The sequence below is a fragment of the Nothobranchius furzeri genome, chromosome 3 (genome assembly GCF_043380555.1).
Source record: "Nothobranchius furzeri strain GRZ-AD chromosome 3, NfurGRZ-RIMD1, whole genome shotgun sequence".
Classification (NCBI taxonomy): Eukaryota; Metazoa; Chordata; class Actinopteri; order Cyprinodontiformes; family Nothobranchiidae; genus Nothobranchius; species Nothobranchius furzeri.
The window spans coordinates 5,231,594-5,246,857 of NC_091743.1; the positions used below are offsets into that span (position 1 = coordinate 5,231,594).

Sequence of the window (15,264 nt, forward strand, 5' to 3'; positions counted from 1 at the left end):
TGTGTGGAGTCAGAAACATGCTGGGTAAAGCTGAAGGAGTCCATAAGGCTGGAGAAGCTCATGGTCAAGTGATCAGAGTGTTAAAGTCACCAACAATCACCAGTCTGGACAGCTTCACAGTGGAGGATAGAAAGTCACTAAACTCCTGAAGGAAAGAACTGTTTGGACCAGGTGGACGATAGACCACAGCACAGTAGAACGGGTCCTTACGCCCGACTTTAATCAGCTGCAGTTCAAAGTACCGTATTTTCACGACCATAAGGCGCACCTAAAAGTCTTAAATTTTCTCCAAAATGAACGCCGCGCCCTACGGTGCGGTGCACCTATTTTGTTGTTGTGAGACACGAACGTAGTAGAAGACAATTCAAATCACACTATTTTCTTAGGCCTATTAATGACACACATATGATTTTGTTCATGTGGAAAGTTTATGTGGTTAAATCCACCAACTACCGGTAAACACATTCTGAACTTCAACACAGACCAGTAAAGTGAAACATGCTTTTGGCTGTTTATAATTTTCACAATGTCTGGTTTGCACTGATATGTTCCGAGTCCCGAGCTCGCACAGATGTTTTACCGGTACGTTTTACCGTGCCTGCGCCCTATAACCCGGTGCACCTTTTGTATGTGTGAAATACCAAAAAGACACCCGTAACTGAAGCTGCGCCCTGTGGTCGCAAAGTGACCAGAGGTTGCAGAGCTGCATGGAAGATGGTCTCTAAAAACTCTCTAGGCCTCCACCATGACCAGAACCCCGGGGCTGGCTAAGAAAAGAATAACCACTCGGGCAGAGTTCAATCCGACCAGAATAATCAGATGTTTGCTGCCAAACTTCAGTCAGAAACAGAAAATCCAGGTTTTTATAGAGAATTAGATCATTAAGCAGGAAGGTCTTATTGTTAATTAAGTGGGTATTTAATAGAGCCATGCTGAGTGAGATGGAGGAATCAGAAACTACAGAAACAGCTGGAGTTAGTGAACGTAAGTTAGCAGGATTAGCTCTACAGTGTGTCACAGGTGTGCAGGTGAGTGAAGAAGGCAGGCAGGCAGGAACGTTTAGAGGGTTTTTAATCAGGAACACACGGGACATGAAAACAATGGACAGACAAGGACTACAAAACTGGGAGGGTTTAAATACAGGAGGAGCTGGGCTCTACCGTGATTGGGAGACGAGAGGCAGGTGGGAGCAATCAGGAGAGACACAGGACTGAACAGAGTGAGGAGACAGGACAGGTTGTGACAGTAACTCCCCCCCCAAAGGGCAGCACCCAACACAGGCCAAGACGGAGTCTGGGGGGTCTGCGTCTGGGGCACAGGAGGAGACGATGGAATCTGGGAGGCTGGCGTCTGGCGTACAGGAATAGGTGATGGTGTCTGGGGGGCTGGGGGCTGGCATCTGGCGTAGGGGAGGAGACAACGAGCTCTTGGGGGCCTGCGTCTGGCGAGGGCAGGCCTGGCGGTGACTGGAGGCGGAGTCTTTGGAGCCGCCGGAGGCAGAGACTTTGGAGCAGCTGGAAGCAGAGTCTCTGGAGGTGGGCCTGCTGAACGAGTGACCGCTGGACACAAAGTCTCTAAAGGTGGAGCCACTGCAGACGGGGACGCTGACTCGAATGGGAGGGGAGCCGCTAACTGGATTGGGGGCGGAGCCACTGACTGGACTGGAGGTGGGGGCACTTACTGGACTGGAGGCGGGGCCGCTAACTGAACTGAAGGTGGGGCCTCTGACTGGACTGGAGGCGGGGCCGCTGCAGGCGGGGCTCCTGCAGGTGGGGGCGCTGACTTGACTGGAGGCGGAGCCACTGCAGACGGGGACGCTGACTCGACTGGAGGCAGCGCCGCTGCAGGCGGGGCCGCTGACTCGACTGGAGGTGGGGGCACTGACTGGACTGGAGGCGGGGCCGCTAACTGAACTGAAGTTGGGGCCTCTGACTGGACTGGAGGCGGGGCCACTGCAAGCGGGGCTGCTGCAGGTGGGGGCGCTGACTTGACTGGAGGCGGAGCCACTGCAGACGGGGACGCTGACTCGACTGGAGGCAGCGCCGCTGCAGGCGGGGACGCTGACTCGACTGGAGGCAGCGCCGCTGCAGGCGGGGCCGCTGACTCGACTGGAGGCGGAGCTGCTGCAGGCAGGGCCGCTGACTTGACTGGGAGGGGAGCTGCTAACTGGATTGGGGGCGGAGCCGCTGACTGGACTGGAGGTGGGGGCACTGACTGGACTGGAGGCGGGGCCGCTAACTGAACTGAAGGTGGGGCCTCTGACTGGACTGGAGGTGGGGCCGCTGCAGGCGGGGCTGCTGCAGGTGGGGGCGCTGACTTGACTGGAGGCGGAGCCACTGGAGGCGGGGCCGCTGACCTGGCTGGAGGCGCCTCTTGGAGAACCAGGGTGGATAGAGTCTCCAGCTGGAACTCCTGGAGGCTGAGAAGTTGGTGGAGCCGGACCAGCTCAGCTTGGAGACCACCGAGCTCCGTCGAGTGGGCTGTAGGCTCGCTCTTGACCTGTTATTGAGTGAGGTGCTGATTGGACTGGAGACGGAGGCTGGGGGTCAAAGCTGGCATGCAGAGCAGGGGCCTCTGAAATGGGTGGCACTACTCTGCTCCCTTGACCTCGCTGTCTGGTCCCTCTCGTGACCACCCTTGAATGGGAGGAGACCTCGGGAGGGGTGTCCTCCGGCCGGGTGCCCCGCCCACGAGACGTCCTCGCCCTCTGGAGGCTGACTCACCGCGGGGCTGGAGGTGACGTCAGCAAGGGTAGCGGTAGGCCCGCGGTGCAGCTCCGGGGCTGGAGGTGATGGCGAAGCCCGGGTTCCTTCCCAGCGCCATGGGCCAACTTCGGGGCATCACACAGCCAGTCTGGTGCCCACGTAGCAGGAGCGGTCCGGCTGCGCCTCCCAGCCCAACCTCCCATCTGGCTCCGGGAGGGTAGAGATAATCGCCGAGGCCGAGGATCGCCGAGGATTGCCGAGGCTGAGGTTCGGCAGCGGCGTCTGCGGAGCTGGAAGAGGGGAGGCTGACCGGTAGCTCGGGGTGAGCCACCGGATTAGGCACTCCCAGGGGAGATTTTCTCCACTGGATCCTTCGCTAGGTGTGTCCATTCTGTCACGGGTGCGCAGGTGAGTGAAGCGGAGGTGAGGATCCAAATGTGGGAAAGAAAGCAGGCAGGAATGTTTAGATGGTTTTTAATCAGGAACTCAGGGGACATGAAAACAATGGACTGACAAGGAACACAGAACTGGGAGGGTTCAAATACAGGAGGAGCTGGGATCTAAAGTGATTGGGAGATGAGAGGCAGGTGGGAGCAATTAGGAGAGACACAGGCATGAACAGAATGGAGAGACAGGACAGGTTGTGACAGTGTTTGTAAAAACCACTTTTGGAGAGAACAGGAGGGGAAACCGCTGAAGAATAAGGATAAACAGACCTTAGAAAACTTGGACGGAGAAACTGCGCCGCATAGTGGCCTGGCGGAAATGCGGAAGTATTGCTCTGGTTGCCAAACAAAGGACAAGAAGATAAAAGATCACACTGATGTTCAGTAAATAAACCATGATTTAAGAGTAGTCTCACATCAATGTCTGCTTTTACCCATTCTCCTCCAGCGGTTTCCCGAGATCGGATAAGCATCGCTGGAGAGGTTCGGGTAGGAATCGTGTTTGGCTCCAGGGCAGCGCGCTGCTCACGTGAATAAACGGAGGTAAATCCTCGGTGCATCCTTGGACAATTGCGGATGAACAGAAGGACAAAAGAGTCTGGCAATCATAGGAGATGGTAGCCGGGACACTACCAAAAAGTACCGCAGACAGAAGCAAGGTGGAAAGGAGGAGGTTATTAGAGAAAAGTTAGAAAAAGTGGCCGGTGACTGCGGCTAGAGTAAGCACAGGTGCCATCTTGTTACTGACCCTGAAGCTATATAAGAAATATCATGGCGAAACCTGCAGGGCCAGATTAAGACTTTGTTGTACCCTGGGCAACAACATTAAAGGGCCCCATCATCACGACCCAAGGATCACCATAATGTGGTCACATACAGAATATTTTACTGTAATATGCAGTAAATATACTCAATACTTGAATGCTTGATGTCACGTAACTCGCTCAGGGTAACCTTTGACCCACCTCGTGTGGACTGACCAATGAGGAGAGGGTCTTAACTTGAGGCCCTCTCTTCATTGGTCAGTCTGCAAGAGACTGACTCTCAACTGACATTCAGTCGTAGGCAGCGAAGCGTCTCTGTGCAGCGCAAAAGCCCGGGTGGACAGTTTGTTTAATATAGGGTGATCATATTTCCATTTCCAAACAAGAGGACACACTATGGCAATGCCACACAATGCTGGGACCCATTTTTTTGTAAGAACTAAATTAATATCAGATTCTGTCAATAAAAGGGCTCTAAAACAATAAATACTTAGCATATTTACTGCAAAATCTCATTTTTCTGCTTTAGTGCTGCAACAAAGTTTTATTAATAATAAATTATACCTGTTGTTTTACTACAGCATCGGTACGCTTCCTGTGCACAGATTATCAAGGATGCTTGTTTCAGCTGTGAGATTAGACGATAGGGTCAATGAAAAAGTAAGTTGTCACACTGGAAACTTTCAGAGAATCCACAAATAGTGGCTTTCAAATGGTTTTGTTACTTTTTGCAAGTTTAGAAAAGAAGCAGATGAGACGGCGTGTCTGATCATTTAGTTTTTCATCTGATAATATTAGAACATGTCAGTAATGTCTGAGGGGCTTTTATAAACACTGTATAACTAACACTCATGGGCAGGGTACGGATTACACAGAGGCTTCTGGGGAGCCCGGTTATGGGGGTGGGGTGGTGGTGGTGGTGGTGGTGGTGGGGCGGGGGGGGGGGGGGTTGCCTTGGCCCCCAAAATGTATTGAAACGGCCCTGGGTGTGTGACTGAGTTTTGAAGGTGATCTGAATTGTATCAGATGTATAATTATTACATGTGTAGAACTTCTTGTTTTGCAGGTAAAAACTGTGTAGTGGAGATAAATCTACCTACATTTTACTTTTCAACACTTTGTTTTGTTTTCTTGTTTTTATTTAACTATTTTCCTGTCCTGTCTGTCTCTCATCTTCCTGCATCTCCTCTTAATTCTCCAGAAAATCTGCTGCCTGGATTCTTACCTTTTCACCTCATCAGTTACTTTTGAGCAGATCAAAGGGATCTCCTGACCGCAAAGTGGAGAGCGCGTTTCGATGCGTCAGTGAGGTGAAATCACAGCAGCACAGGCGATGAGCTCCGCAGAGCGCTTCAGGCACAAATAAGACAGAAAGTAGAGAACATGTGCGGACGAACGATCGTGTGTTAATCATAGTTTTTTGGTTGCGCCACTTTGAGAATGGACCGTGCGCTGGACGCAGCTGCCTGGAGCGCTGCGCACCGATCATCGCTCTGCCGCTCTCTGCTGAAAAGAGTCCATGAATGATAATATAGTAATATAGGTAGAAAACTTTTTTCCGACTCCCCTGGATGTGTAGGATATACAGCTCCCCCATCCCTGCTCCTGGATGAAAAGCCGGACACAGTAGCGGTTTTAGGCACGGGCAGACAGGGCAGTTGCCCGGGGCGGCATTTTTTCATGACACAAAAGGGGCGCACAAGCGCTGAGTAAAAAAAAAAAAAAAAGGAAATCTGCGCCGCACCGAGGTTTTCTATTATCTGACAGTGTCTGGATTGGAAACAGCAAGATGGCGCCCCCTGCAGCTGCAGGCGCTCATGCTGACTGAGAACGTTCACGTGCACCGTGTGTCTATGAAGAACAGGAAGGGGAGGGGTGCGGCGGGGGAATTCACCTCTGCGTCTTTCCCAAATGAAATGAGCGTGCAGGGGCTGAATCAACTGTATTAACATGGCTAAAGTCAATCACATCTTAACGTTCTTCCATATTTCATTCATAATATCATAAACACAGGCCTATCATTCTTTCAGGTTACTCTGAATTGTGTGAAATGGCCGAATAAAAAAAGGAAAAACAAAACGATTTTGTGGTCACACCCCCATCAAGGTCAAATTGTTTAGTCCTGACTAAAGGAAACTTACTGAGTCAGGAGCCAAACAGAAGAGATGAACATAAAAAGGCTAAAACCACCAGTTGCCCCATTCAGGGGGAAAAAAAAAGAAAAAAGAGCAGAAAGATAAAGGTATGTAGCTCTCATGATGCATGTTTTCAATTTTTTGAACCAGTTAACTGGGATTTTAACGGTTAAATGCGGTCAACTAATTGCTAACAGAGCTAATAGGGCTGAAATATTGAAACGAATATTCAAATGGTTCGAAAAAAGTCCTTGAATCGTTTTTTACTGATTCAAACTAGGATTTGTTAAATGCTCACTGCAGCCTGTGGCCTGCCTGAACAACAACAAACACATGTTGATCATGTTCACATAATAATAAATAAAACAACTCTACAAGCAGAAGAGAACTCCCCAGTCACCACTAACTATCCTGTTTATTTATTGCAGATGGCTGCACTGATTATTTTACATGATTTGTTCTGTAAAAGTTGGCATTTTTGGTAGTCTACAGTTTTTTTTATGACAGTTTAAATTACAATTTCAGAGGCAATTCTAAAATATTATGGATCATGAGATCTATTGGAGATCTACCCCAACTTTTGGACTGCTCTGCCAGTCACTGTGGCTCAAGCTGAGCGGAGCTTTTCAAAACTTGATCAAGTCATACCTGAGGTCACCTATGTTTCAGGGGCGGCTCACTAACCTGGCTCTGATTAGTATCAATCACTCAGTAGGGGAGCAGATTTCATGTGATGACATTATTGATGACTTTGCATCAAGGCTAGGTTTTAATTTTAGTTTGTGTTTTCTGTTCTAAGTGCAATACTGTAGTGATTATCTTTAGTTTGTTACGTGTGAAATATTTTTGCTATTTAGAATATTTATTATCTATTATGTTCATATATTCTTAATATTTAGTTATTGTTTGTTTTTGTATATTTGATTCTATATATTTTGATACAGTATATAATGTATAGTGCTTTACATTCTGACAACTTCATAGTAATTAATGTAAATATGTGCAACTTAGAAAAATGAATGTTCAATAGTCGTTCTAATAAACATGCCTGTTTGTAGAAAACATGCGTGTGTTCGTGCAGGTGGGGTGGTGGTGGTGGGGCGGTTGGGGGGGGGGGGGGGGCTCAAAGGGGGCCTCGCCCGGGGAGTAATTCGATGTAGAACCGCCACTGGCCGGACATTTTCATCAAGAACCCCCAGTCCGGACATCCCGGACAGAGAGTGAATAGCGGACATGTCCGGGGAAAACAGGACGTACGGTCACCCTAGTTTAATATAAAGCGGGAGATTACAGATACAGTAATTTGCTCGTGCCCTTGCTGCCCTGGGCCCTTTAGAGTTTGTGGGCTCTGGGCAATTGCCCAGTTGCCCATATGGTTAATCCGGCCTTGTGCATAGCCCAAAAAAGTGTGACTGTAACGAACGCATGCTGATCATGGCAGAAGACAGTGATCACCCAGGTTCATTTAGGTGTGTTGTACTGCCTTTCCCCTGTATTTGTGTAACATCCCATATGGCAAGCTATTTCAACATTTAATAGACAACACTTCTATGTAATTCTTATTTTACATAGCATTAATACAAGTTATCCTTTTCTGAACAGTACTCTTACCAATCAAAACAAATAAAGACATCAACAAGAAGAAATTATATTTAAGGATACTCATGATAACAACTGCACTAGTAGGAATGTATCATCTCATTTCATCAGGTGTCTCCATCCTTCAGTGTTGGCCCTGATCAGTCAAACCTTTTAGACTGTTTTAAGAAGCCAAAAACAGGCAAATAGCAAAATCTAATTATGAGTATTTTAAAAGTTTTACACTGTAATTTAAATTCACAGCGAATAATTTTATTTTACAAATATTTTTTCTCAACAGTAAGTCTGAAATGCAGCAATAAAGATCTTGTGGAGTCCAAAACCTTCATAGAATGTGTTTTTGTGATGTCTTTACAAAAAAACTGATGTAATACAACTGCAGTAATCATGAAACCGTGACTATTTCTCAGTGTACCACCAACATCTCCATAGATTCATAATAAAATGAGTGAGGGAGACATTTAAAATGAGTCAGAACACCAAAAGGTCACACTGTGTGGCTAAGAGACTCCTGCTGAAGGGTCAGCGCTGGACCTGGTGGGACATAGGTGAGCGTTGTGATTATAATCTGGTCTGAGGAGAGGCAGGTTTCAGTGAACCGAGGTATGGTCAGTCTGAGACCAGTGAGCGGCCGTAGCTTCCTGCTCTGTGAGCTAGCGTGTAACTTTAATCATTCGATCCAAGCCTCTTGAGCAAAAAGGTTTCCACAGATCCTCCATGTAAAGAGAGGCTGAAAGTCTGATTTAGCTCTAGCATCAGAACCAGGCATGCAGAACTCATCTCTGAGATGCTGACCTTTAGTCAGGCCCAGAAAGAAATCAGAGCATTTGAGCTCCAGATGTTTGTGCTGATTTATCAGAATAAATACCCAGATTACAGATTCAGACTCAACTTTTCCACATGTACCTCAGCAGATGTTCACACCCAAGCACATCAGCAATAAACCAGCTGACAGCAAATGTGAGGAAAACCAAGCCCAGGATCAAGGGGAGAACCGGATCCTGCAGCTCAGACCAGAAACACAAGCTCAGAGGATCACCCGGGCCCACTCAGTGCCACAACAAAAACCCACAAGGTCACGCTACAACACACACACACACACACACACACACACACAGAGAGAGAGAGAGAGAGAGAGAGAGAGAGAGAGAGAGAGAGAGAGAGAGAGAGAGAGAGAGAGAGAGAGAGAGAGAGAGAGAGAGAGAGAGAGAGGTAAGTGTTGCTCTCCAAGTTACATGATGTAATGCATCTTTGGTTCTGGTCCTGCAGAGGTGGACCTGAGTCAGGGTTCTGGTCCTGAGTCAGGATGAGCGGCCCAGCATGCTGCAGCTGCGGCCCAGGGCCTGAGCAACCTGACAGCCCTCTAAACTGTCCTGCTGCTCCGTCCTCTGCGGTCCCTCCCGGTCCCCCTCCCTCTGGCTGTCTCCGTGGACCCGCCCTCGGTCCGCTGCAGATGCAGACGGAGCCGAACATCCCGGATCTGGGTTCCTGAGTTTGTCATTTGCGCAGAGCAGCAAAAATCTTTGAAAAGCCGCAGCATCACCTCGAGGGGGGGTGGAGGATGGAGGGACGCTCAGAACACCGAGAACCGGACGGACGTGGAAACACGGTTCTGGACTCAGGCTGCAGGACGTGGTCCTGCACCATAATCTCTCCCTCGGTTCTCATTAGCTCCCTGTTCAAGTTCTTCAGAACCGGGACACCACCCGATGCGTCAGCACCACTGATGGTACAACTGCCTAACGGAGGAGAGTTCCTCCATAGCTTACCTGTCCTGGTCCTGGTTCTGGTCCCTCCTGCTGGACTGGGCCGTCAGCTCCGCCGCGGCATCAGAACCAACAGTCAGCTCGGTGCTGTCGGTGGTATCAGAGCTGCGACTTAGTGGGTCCACTTCGCGTCTCGGTACTCCTGCCCTTCTCAGCTGTTTCCCTCTGGCACGCGCAGCGCGCATCCCCGCTGTGGGCCTCGCGCGCACGCTCACGCGGTAATCCCTGCCGCAAATCGACTAAAATCAGGAACGTCCCAGTGAACCCAGCGCCAGTCAAATATTCATCTAGTTTGTAGGAATGCAGTACGCTGTGGGATGTGCTGAACCCGGTACAAGTACACAGATGTTACATATTAACGAAACAGCCAAACACATCTGCCATTATTTATAGTATTAATCATTAAATAATGAAACGTCAGGTAAACGTTCATAAAGGAGCTTCATTTGTGTGGGCGTGTCTGGGACTTTAACCTATAGCATGAGCTAATTTCTCCATTTGAATAAATCAGCTATTTTCGTCCACACAGAACACGTGACCATCAGAAAAGGTGTTATTATCAAGGAGTTAACCAAGTTTAAAGTTAGGGAGATCACTTAAGTCTTCTGAGACTCAGCCAGGAAATCTGACCAGTCAGGTGTTTATTCTACAAAGAAAGAAAACGATCTTTTCTGTAGCGTTCAGTAAAAGTTTCTGATCCTGCTGAGAAGTTTAGGAGTTTTATCAACTGGAAACTGGACCTTCTCAAGAAAGCCCTCCAAATCTGCAAAAACACAAACGTTTGTGAACTCAGTGAACGAAAAATAAAACCTACTGTAGAAAGATGTTATGTTATGAGATAGTTCAGGAAGAACTCAATTACCCAGAAGGCAAGAGAACAGGAGAGGGGACTATATGGATGATAGGGGAGCGGGGGCTGGTGTTGAGTTAAAGATCTAAAAATGAGTTTTCATGCCTCATTTGCTTATTATACGATTAAGCAAGACAACACATGGAGTCAAAAGTGGCCGTGAGCAAGAAGAAGAAAAGGTTTGCGGGGGGGGGGGGGGGGGGGGGTCACGAAAGACGGGTAGCCTACAGAGAGAGAATCTACGAAAGCGTGAGTAATGGCTCGCCACAGAGCGACATGCTAAAGACCTGCGCTGCATCGTGTGACGCCCGTGAGCGGCGGTAAACGTGAAGCAGAGAACGTGTGGTCACTTAGAGCAAACAGAAGAGGATTCAGTGCCTGGCCCAGGTTAATTTGGTGTTGTGGGACGATTACAAAGCTATTACAAAAAAGAGCAAAATGCATCCTGTGAAAATAAAAGTCAATGGAGACACAGGAGAGAGAGTTCCTGTTAAAGGTGGATGTGTTGCGACATTCAGATACAAAAAACACCAGATGAGAGCACAGCTGCTGATCGTGGGTAAGAGTGTACAACCAATCCTAGGAGGACTCAGTGCATGCATGAAGCTCAACCTGGTTAAAAGGGTGTACATAGTCTCCACACCAGAAGCCCCGAATGATCAGGATTCCCTCATGGAAGAATATAAAGACTGTTTCAAAGGACTTGGATGTCTCCCAGGACAACAAAATATGGATAAAAATGTGTCACATGTTGTGCATCCCTGTAGGAAAACCCCCTTTGCACTGTGGGAAAATCTAAAAGACGAACTGGCGCGCATGGAAAAACTAGAGGTCAAGAAAATAGATGAGCCAACTGAATGGGTCAGCTCACTGGTTGTTCTGCAAAAGAAAACAGGTGCTCTCAGAGCATGCTTGGATCCACGGGATTAAAATAAAGCTATTAAAAGAGAACATTTAAGTTACCAACCAGAGAAGAAATCATGGCACAGTTTGCTGGAGCTAAATGGTTCAGTGAACTAGATGCCTCATCAGGTTTCTGGCAGCTGAGGCTGGACGAGGAGAGCTCTAGACTTTGTACGTTCAACACACCTGAGGGCAGATACAGGTTTCTTCGTCTGCCATACGGCATCTTGTCAGCTCCTGAAGTCTACCACAAGACCACTCATATGATTTTTGAGCACATTCCAGGAGTGGAGACCATGATGGATGACATGATATTTTGGGGAACCACTAGAGAAGAACATGACCAAAGACTGAGACTGTCTTGTTGTGTGATAGGAATCGAACCCACGACATAAAGAGTCAGTAAAGAGGCATTGGTAAGAGTTTTTAAACAATAATTTATTAAAAGGGGAAATCAGGGGAGCAGCATAAAACGTAGCTGAGATCTTCCAACAGGGATTAGGTGAGGGAATCTGCGGACAGATGAGAGTTAGATCCAGTTCGAAGGGGGAATCTGAATTGGGGGGGGGGGGGGGGGGTCCGGTCTAGGTAGAGGGGTTATCCAGGGTCGGAGATCCCGTGAGTGTGATGTGGAGGAAGCTGAGCTTGGGGAAGTGCAGATCCAGGAGAGCATAGGTGGGCTACCGGAGGTGGTTCCTGACAGGGGAGGAACTGAGAGACGAGCGGGCTTTGAGTTCCAGAGGGTAGGGCTTCCAAAGTACTGCCAGTCGGAGGTGAAGGTGGAGGTTTGTCTGGGGGAACAAGAGCAGGAAGTAAAAATGTAAAATTGAAGGTCCAAGAAACATCAAATACTCAAAAAGGTTCAAGAGCTCGAATATAATACGCTAGGTGGCTGTTAAAAGGTACCCAGGTAGAGTAATCATCCAGCGAAGTGAAGGCGTCTTCTCAGCTGCTTAAATACTCCCTGGCCAGCTGATGAGCAGATAGTCTGCAGCTTGGTCACCTCCGGACACACCCACCTGCAGCAGGAGACTGAAAACCCAAAGAGGAAATGGTAGAAGCAACCCATACCGTGACAGTACCCCCCCAATCCAAAAGGGGGTTGATTACTGCATTTGTTTCTGGCACAGGTCTGACAAGCAGGAATGCATTCTTTAACCTCCTTAAATATGGTAGGCCACCAAAATGAACGTCTGATAAGTGCCAATGTGCGACTGACTCCGGGATGAACTGAAAACTTAGCAGTATGGGCCCAGTGAATGACTTTGTTTCTGACAGGGGGGTGGAACGAACAGTGTGTTATTGGGTACCTGGTTTGGGCAGGGAGATGTCCTTGAGCCTCGAGTACTTGGTCCCGGATCTCCCAGGTCACAGCCCCTAGGACACAATCGGGCGGTTTGATAGTGGTTGGTTCTGGATCTGGATTGACTGAGAACTGCTGGGAAAGGGCGTCGGGTTTTCTGTTCTTGGTACCTAGTCTGTAAGAGATACTGAAGTGAAAATGGGAGAAAAACAGAGACCACCTAGATTGTCGTAGGTTTAATCTTTTTGCCTCCTTGAGATAGGCAAGGTTTTTATGGTCCGTCCATATCACAATGGGGTGCTCAGCTCCCTCCAACCAGTGTCTCCATTCCTCCAAGGCGAGTTTTACTGCAAGGAGTTCCCGATCCCCGACGTCATAGTTCTTCTCGGCAGGAATGAGGGATTGAGAGAAGAATGCACAGGGATGGAGATGGTAATCTGTAGGAGAGATTTGAGACAACACGGCACCGACTCCCGTATCGGAGGCGTCTAACTCGAGGGTGAACTGTTTGGATGGATCTGGACGGGTGAGAACCAGAGCATGAATGAATTTTTCCTTTAAAGTGGAAAAAGCCCTGGTGGCTTCAGAGTTCCAGATGAAGGGTGTCTTAACCGAGGTTAACTGTGTTAAAGGGCCGGCTATCTGGCTGTACCCCTTGATAAAGCGTCGGTAAAAATGAGCAAATCCAAGAAGCCTTTGCAACTGTTTGCGTGTGGTGGGCGTGGGCCAAACCTGCACTGCTTGGACCTTTTCTGGGTCCGGTCCCAGTCTCCCACTCTCGATAACGAAACCCAGGAATTTGACAGACGGAACATGACATAGAGATGGTTCTCAAGCAGGCGTTGGAGGATGGCACGGACGTGTCCAGAATCCATTCTTTCGTTCTTTTTTAAACACAGAAACAGTTTTGTCTACCTGTTTGTAGCTACAGTTTCGCCGACGGCTGCCGGCTTCTTCAGGCTGACGCTGATTCTTCAGCGTCAGCCTGAAGAAGTACTGCCAGCCGTCGGCGAAACTGTAGCTACAAACAGGTAGACAAAACTGTTTCTGTGTTTAAAAAAGACACAGCAAGAACACACCTAAGGTGTCCAGAATGTTCCTCAGTGGAACTTGAAAAAAATCAAAATATCATCTAGATATACTGTGACAAATTTATTTAAGTAATCGCTCAGAATGGTAATTACAAGTGATTGAGAAACAGCTGGAGCATTTGTGAGGCCAAATGGCATTACCAGGTATTCGAAGTGTCCAACCGGTGTCTTGAATGCAGTCTTCCACTCATCTCCCTCTCTTATCCGTACCAGATGGTATGCATTTCGTAGATCCAGTTTTGTGAATATTGTAGCATCTAGTATGGGTTTGAATGTAGAAGACAGTAATGGTAATGGATACTTGTTTCTTACTGTTATCTGGTTTAGGCCTCGGTAGTCAATACATGGCCGGAGGGAACCGTCCTTCTTGGAGACAAAGAAAAACCCCGCCCCAGGGGAGAGGTCGATGGCCGAATTATTCTGGCAGCCAGAGACTCTGAGATGTATTGCTCCATGCACTCGGGCTCCGGTTTGATGATACTGTAAAGTCGGCTAGAGGGGAGAGGTGCTGCAGGAAGATCTATTGCACAATCGTATGGTCTGTGTGGAGGTAGGGAGGATGCCTTATCCTTAGAAAATACTTGCTGGAGGTCATGGTATTCGGTGGGGACTCCAGTGAGGTCGGGAGGTGAGAGTTTTGGAGAGCGGAACTCGGAACTGGGCCGGGCTGAGCCCAGACAGGTTGTGTGACACTTATTGCTCCACATCTCCACCTTGTTGGTTACCCAGTTGATGTGGGGGTTGTGGTCTCTAAGCCAAGGATGTCCCAGGCAGTCATGTGGGCAATTGAAGTTAGCGAGCTTCCGTCCAGAGAGGAAACCCTGCAGGGTTTCTGCAGAGGGATGGTGGTGATTTGAAGTTGTTCCACAAGCTGTTGATCTAAGAGATTGTGCTCACAACCAGAGTCGATTGGAGCCAGAGTTGAAATGGAATTGTGGTTATGTAACACAGAACAATCTAAAACACACCAAGAAGTCATGTCAGCTGAAGAAAAACCCACCAGTACTCTCTGGGCTACTGGTGGGCCCTGGGGTTTAACTGCTTGGGGCAGTTAGACACGAAATGACCAGACATGCCACAATATGAACACAGGCCTGACCTCATTCGCTTGTTTCTCTCCTCCTGACTCAGATTAGTCCGACCGATCTGCATGGGTTCACTGGGAGGTGGAGCTGGAGCTGATGGAGACACACAAGGCTGGTGGTGGTGATGAGAAGAAAATGAGTTATTACCTTTATGTCGAGCCTTGAGTCTCCTCTCGATCTGGTTGCTGAGCGTTATCATGCTCTCGAGATCTGGAGGTTCTTGACAAAAAGCCAGTTGATCCTGGAGTTGCTTGTTGAGAGCATGGGAGAGCGCTCCCTTGAGCGAAGCAGCATAGAGAGTTGAGGCGGCTGCTAATGTCCGAAACTCTATAGCGAAGTCTGCCACCGACTGCTTGCCCTGGCGTAAGCTCCAGATTTGTCTGGCCAGCTCTGAAGCGGACTGGAGTTTATCAAAAGTCATAGTAAAGTCTGACAAAAACTCACTTAACGAGCTTGTGAGAAAGCTTGGGGTACAGCTTCACGCCTCCGCCCACCTGAGTGCCTTGCCGCGCAGTAGTCCAACAATTAATGATATTTTGGCTGCATCGGTAGCAAAAGACTCTGGAGATCGCTGAAAAGCCAGCTGGCATTGGAGGAGAAAGCCTCAATAGACATCT

General features: G+C 48.5%; 1 protein-coding gene across 3 annotated transcripts in view; it reads right to left on the reverse strand.

Annotated features, from left to right (window-relative positions):
• Positions 1-9,626, reverse strand: part of nfasca (neurofascin homolog (chicken) a) — a 135,478-nt gene extending 125,852 nt beyond the window's left edge. For all 3 annotated transcript variants that reach the window (XM_070549111.1, XM_070549110.1, XM_070549109.1), the window contains exon 1: positions 9,419-9,626. The gene's annotated coding sequence lies outside the window, so the exon portion shown is untranslated. The remainder of the gene's footprint in view (positions 1-9,418) is intronic.
• Between the last annotated feature and the right edge of the window lie 5,638 nt (positions 9,627-15,264).